This window comes from Lactuca saligna, chromosome 8 (genome assembly GCF_052625555.1).
Source record: "Lactuca saligna cultivar CGN05327 chromosome 8, ASM5262555v1, whole genome shotgun sequence".
In the NCBI taxonomy this organism is placed as follows: Eukaryota; Viridiplantae; Streptophyta; class Magnoliopsida; order Asterales; family Asteraceae; genus Lactuca; species Lactuca saligna.
In genome coordinates, this window is record NC_136424.1 from 230078387 (window position 1) to 230084870 (window position 6484).

The window sequence follows — 6484 nt, forward strand, 5'->3', positions numbered from 1 at the left end:
GGTTTATAGGAGTTTACGGCCATGAGACCATGCTAGGCCGTAAACTCCTTAAAATGTGTCATTTTGGTGTTTAAAATTTATTCCAAACCCTTAAACCAAACCTAAAAATTGTCCCTTAAGTGTTTGAAGTCCAAATTGCACCATAAACCACCCACCATGAGTTTACGGCCGTAAACTCATGCGTAATGGGTGTTTAGGCTGTAAATACTATTTAGAAGTTTACTCTTGGGGAGTAAACTCATTTCCTAATTCCCTCGCATCATTACATGTCCTTAAACGCCACCCGGGTCCCTCCAAACACTTGTATCGAGGTGTTTTCACGATTAGAAGTAATTGTCCCTAACAAATAATCAATCTAGGTCCTAATTAGATACAATTGTGTATCTTACATTATACTTAGGAACCTCATGCGTTTGCATTCCCCGGACCAACGTTTAGCATCCGAAATCTTCACATTCTCGTCCGGTGAGTTCATACCCTACGCCGTTTTCCGTGTTTTTCAATGTTTTCAGGGGGGGAATACAAGCAAATTGTAACTGTTTTCAAATCATAACATTGATGTGTTTTAGATAATATCTGACAAACTTATAAACTCTTTTACTCCTTATGTATTATGCTGAGCATAAGGAATGATTTATCAACTACAACTAAATGAATTTTAGTTAAGGGAATAACCAAACTAATCAAATTATTATGGGAATAATTTGGGGTTCTTTACTGTTCGTTCTATCATATACTGATATCTATATAAAGTTATTAGATAAACTATGTCTGATTCAGTTTATCTCCGTATTATTTGAATGTATTGTCAGATAGTTTCATTGTATGTATCTGTATTCGCTGTACTACGTTTTATAATCTTCTGTATGTTGATACCGTATGAGAACCCTGTGAATGGTTTAGTACTAGTTTGTGAGATAGTCACTACCCTTTATGGATGATCAGTAAATCCTCCCCGGAAGTGTAACCAGAGTCTCCGGGAGGGAGAGCGAGGAATTTGTGAATAGATTTATTCGGGACTGACAATCCCACACCTTAACTGCTAGCTACAATTAGGCGGGCACGCCTGGGGTGACAAATTTTTGGATATCGTTTCGACGTGTGACAAACGTCAAGGAGGTCTCGTTGTCGTATTAGCATGGTTACCCGACTTACAACATGTATTAATATAAGTTTATTCACAGTATCGTTTTCACTTTGTTTCGATTCCGTATCTACTTTTATATGGTATTTACAACTTGTACGGGATGTTTGCCCCATGAATTTTAACTATATCTTATACGGGATAGTAATCCCATGGTTTTGAATCAATAACTATTTCGGGATAGTAATCCCAGGGTTTACACTTATATCTTGTCCGGGATAGTGATCCCATGGTTTTTAATCTATATTTATTACGGGATAGTAATCCCATGATTTCAATCTATATCAAGTACGGGATGATAATCCCATGGTCTAAATCTATATTTTGTCCGGGATAGTAATCCCATGGTTCCCAATCTATATTTTCATATATATCAAATTATCTTGTGTCTAGTCCGAGATGGTAGTCCCATGATCTTTAATTTGTATTTTTATATGTGTCAAACTATCTTATATCTCTTTCGGGATAGTGATCCCAAGATTTTCAATATATAGTTTTGTGTATTAAACTATACTTTGTGATATACAACTGGTCTTACAATTAGGAAAATATGGGATTTTCCTAGGGTAAAATACAACACGTAATCGAATTGGTAACAAATGATAACTAAACTAACTTTACATAAGAAAATATGGGATTTTCTTGGATAACAAACCTTTTCGGAAAACTAAAGGAAACCGATACATTTTCATAAAACAAATCCGCTTATGAACTCACCAACTTTATGCTGATTTTCAAACTGCTTGTATTCTCAGGTCCAAGTTAGACAGGTACCCAGTGATATCTTTTGGTGAAGACGGAGTGCTCAGAAGACTCGTCTCAACTTTTGTTAATATGATGCATATGTATATCTTGTATAACTTTACTTTTGAAATAAATGTAAACTTTCATATATATATATATATATATATATATATATATATATATATATATATATATATATATATATATATATATATATATATATATATATGTAATGTAATGGTTGTTTACTGTGATTACTATGTACATTGGATTTGATACAAAACGTGGAGTCCATCCCAGAAATGTTTCCGCCTTTGATTTTTGGGGTGTGACAGATTGGTATCAGAGCCCTTGTTTATAGTGAACGGAGTATGCCAAACCATACATGGTATAAAGCTATAAACACTAAAGGGCCCCAGTGCTCTGAATTTAAAAGTATCTTCAAAACTATAAGTATTTTCAAAAGTAGACAAGTATACCGAACCGTCGAAATCTGTAACTACAAGTAGAACAAAACATAAGTAAATGGGTGTTGTACACTGCGGTTAAACCTGGGTAGTTAAGTAGTCGTGTCTAGGATCAATATAGCCTGGCCAACTATATTCATTCGAGACACGGCCAACATGTGCTTGGGAGTGACTGTGGTACGCAGCATGCCTAAAACTTACCTAATATCCCAAACAATGAATCGTCACTGCAGTGAACCATGAAATACTATGGGAGTATTTCTCGAGCCAATCCTTCGTAGAAAATCCCGTATACGCGTTATTACTTGATCATTCCTCTAGCGATAAAATGTTCTGTCTTGATAACTCTTTCCTGCTTTATCGCTTAGTATAATGCTGTAACGGCCCGTTATTTCAAGTCAGTAAAAAAAATCGAGTCCTGTAACCTCTTTGAGAAAGGAATTAGAATATCATCGAAAAATGAAGTATTCAAAAACTCTATTTGGAGTACACTATGTGGTAGTTATCGTCTTAAGGTTTCCAAACATATAAATAACACAAAAATCCAAGTTATAACGAAGAAATTATGATCATTCTAAGTTTTCCGACAAAAACCGGCAATACGAAGTTGTGTAAAAACGCAAAGTTTCAATAAAACACTTTCTGACCTTAGGTGTCTAAATGGAAGTCATAGATATCGTTAAACTACAAACATGCATAAAAAGAACGCTCAAATCGGACATCGTATGAATAAGTTATGAATTTTTAAAGAAATTCCTTAATCACATCATTTTAATAAATAAATAATAAAAATAATTCCGGAATTTGCCAATGGAATCTAAATGAAAGTTGTAGATCGTAGTCTCACCTTCACGGGGATATAAAGAACGTCAAAAACGGAGTTCGTATGAAGGAGATATGAATTTTCGAAGTTTGATAAATAATTTATATATAATTTTTATTAAAAATTCGGTATTATCCGAAGAGGAGTCAGCGTCCTCATCCGAGGTACGCGGTGCGTACCCCTGTACTCCCTGCGTACCCGAGGAGCTTGGTCACAAACCGTCCACGTCGCCCTATGCGAGGCTACCGACCCGCCCGTCCGACCCGTCGTCCCATCCGACCCGAAAGGCTGAGCCGTCCCATCCGAGGCCGAGGCAGTCGAGGCTTCGGTCACGCATGACATACGTGTACGCGCTGCGTACGAGCGTACGCCCTGTGTACGAGGCTTCTCAGGCCCCCTATAAATAGCATTCGAGGGTTCCTAGGAAAATGGCTCATTCTCTCTCCTTTTTCTTGCGTTTTACCTCGTTTTCCATGCTCGCACTACCCCGAAGCCCTGGTCGTTTTGTGTAAGTCCCGAAGATCGATTTTACTCCCGAGGAATCCCGAGAATCCCGAGGAAAATCCATTTCCCGAGACGAAACTCTGCCCGGTTTTCCATCTTGCTATCTTCAAACTTTCAAGTGAGTTCATACCCCTTTCAAACACACTTTACATACATTTTAAATGCTTTTATACTTCTTTAGGAGGGGGATACAAGTAAACATATGGTTATTATCGTATATTTTATAAAGTTTCACTTCGCTTGTTTTACCGAATAAATCACTTGGAACTCATTACTATTATGGAAAACTCTTGTCATACTTTGCGTGCATTAGACTTATACAAAGTATATAATTATTTCAAAGTCCCTTTCATTGTTAAGTCGTTTTATACATTCTAAAAACTTATGATTTTGCTTTGTCAAACATTGTGAAAAAGGATAAACTTTGCATAGAAAACTATCACTTTAATACGGGCTTAGTTGAGAATCCATGATATGTGTATATCTTCAAACGTTACTTTTCTTTATTAGAAAGTAATGCTGCAAGTCCTGTCTATAACCAGAGTCTCCCGTTCGGAGAACGTGTCAAATGTGTATAGATCTATACGGGAATCATGATCCCGCGCCCTGACTGTTAGCTACAGTCCGTCTTTTGGGGTGACAGTTGTCATAACGCTGCGACGCCTGAAGAACGTCGTTACAGGCATATTATGTTTAGTATGGTTATAAAACTCATCGGATATACAATTATTATGGTATTATGCTTTTATGAACGAGTAGCTATTAAAACTATTCTTCATCTAACAAATGCAATCTTCGTATAGCTTTATTATATAAAACTATGACACAACTTTTAAGAACGTCGGTTTCTTGCGATTTTCGGTCTTAGAGACTGCCGGTTATGTTAGGAAAATAAGAGTTTTTCCTATATACAAACCAAATAACTAATAGGAAAATAAGGGATTTTCCTGGTGCAATTATTTACAACTTATAGCATGAACATTCATATGCATTTCATACTTTTATAAGAAAATAAGGGTTTTTCTTGGAAAACACAACAACTCGTACCTCAACCATTAGGGAAAATATGAGATTTTCTGGATCTAATACATTCACTTTATAACACAACAAATCACAACTCTTTACATTTGAAATGCTGCGTTTTCTGGAAAACATACACCCATTTTGGAATGGCATCCAATTTTTCTAAACTACTTATGAACTCACCAACTTAATTGTTGACACTTTATCTTTGAAATAACTTGTATTCTCAGGGAACCGCTAAGCAGGTTTGGGAATCAACTTTTGGGATTAACGCGCTGGCGTTAATTACTTCTTTTGGATGATGTTTATGTATTTATCTTTTGAACATGTAATGAATACAATTATGTAAACATCTTGGAAACTTTAATATATATGGTGGTGTGTACTTTCCTTTCTATGAACTGTTATGATACTGAATATGACGTCCTCCGCCCCCGAACGTTTTCCGCCATTCTGGTTTGGGGGTGTGACAGATTGGTATCAGAGCTTTGTTTATAGGGAATTAACTATATCAAAACCAGTTCTTTTTGGTATACAACTATAAACTCAACTAGGCAAAACCACTCTGAGAAAAGTCATACTATTGAAATTAAATTTAATTAGTTTTAAGGTAAGCATGCACTCATTTTATACGAATAACAGTTTCATAGTAAATAACTTTAGAAGTATTATAAATAAGTTGTGCAATACAGGCACGCCTTGGGACATGTAATCGAAACTAGGAAGGATATAGCCTGATCAACTATATTTGTCCAAGAGCCGACTAACATATGCCAAGGAGTGTCTGCAATGGACAACAAATTTAAAAACTTACCAAAAGCATATCGTTAAAGAATACTAAGGGAGTATTCGAGTGCCGTCAACCATTAAACCTAAGGGTAAGTTTCATGTGCTCTAGCTTATAGTAATTTTTTTTTTTAAACTCTATTCTCGTACAGTCTAAATGGCGGGATTCCATAACCCCAATGACCCCTACTACCCCAACCAAGGTAATGGAGGATGGATCGAAGAAGATCTTGAAGAAGACGAAGAGCCTATAGAGTTGGAGGGAGGGGATGACTCTAGCACGGATTCGGAGCTAGAAATTATAAATCCACCAATCCCACAACCTCCCGTCCACGTGGGAACTTCCAAGGACCCACTCTTGTGTGGGGAAGTCACCTCCATCATTGGAGCCAACAACAAAGCTTACGCCCTCCCTACAGCATGTGCCGAGACTTCTATAATGTGAGAGGCGGGGCATCAGTCGACCGAGCACTTCCGGTCATGGTTGACAAACTCGCTAACCAGTGCTATCAATCCGGAGTGCAAGCCAACCGAATCCGATAGGTCAATGTGGAAGTACAAATCCACACGGCCAATATCAACCGCCTAGAGATGTTGCAGAACGACATCCACATTCGCGCCGAAGCATTTCAAGCACAAGCAAATGCGGCCTTCGCAGAATTAAGAGAACAACAAGCTGGGTTTGATAGACGCCTCATGGAGTCGAAGCAGTCCGACACGGAGTCGAGCTCCAAACGCAAAGCGCGCCGCAAGTAGTACTTGCCCGACTCTCAAATTTTGTTATAAATTAGGACTTCGGATAAAAGTATTATTTTCTTTAAATTGTTCTGTAATCGGAGGCCTTTAGAAAGGCCAAGAACTTTTGTCTAGACCCCGCTGTAACACAACTATATGTTTAATATATATAAGGGTATATCCCTTTTCTTGTTGTTGTTAATCACCCGCAATTCGTTCAATTCATTGGTACATCTATTCAAACTTCACTTTCAAGCT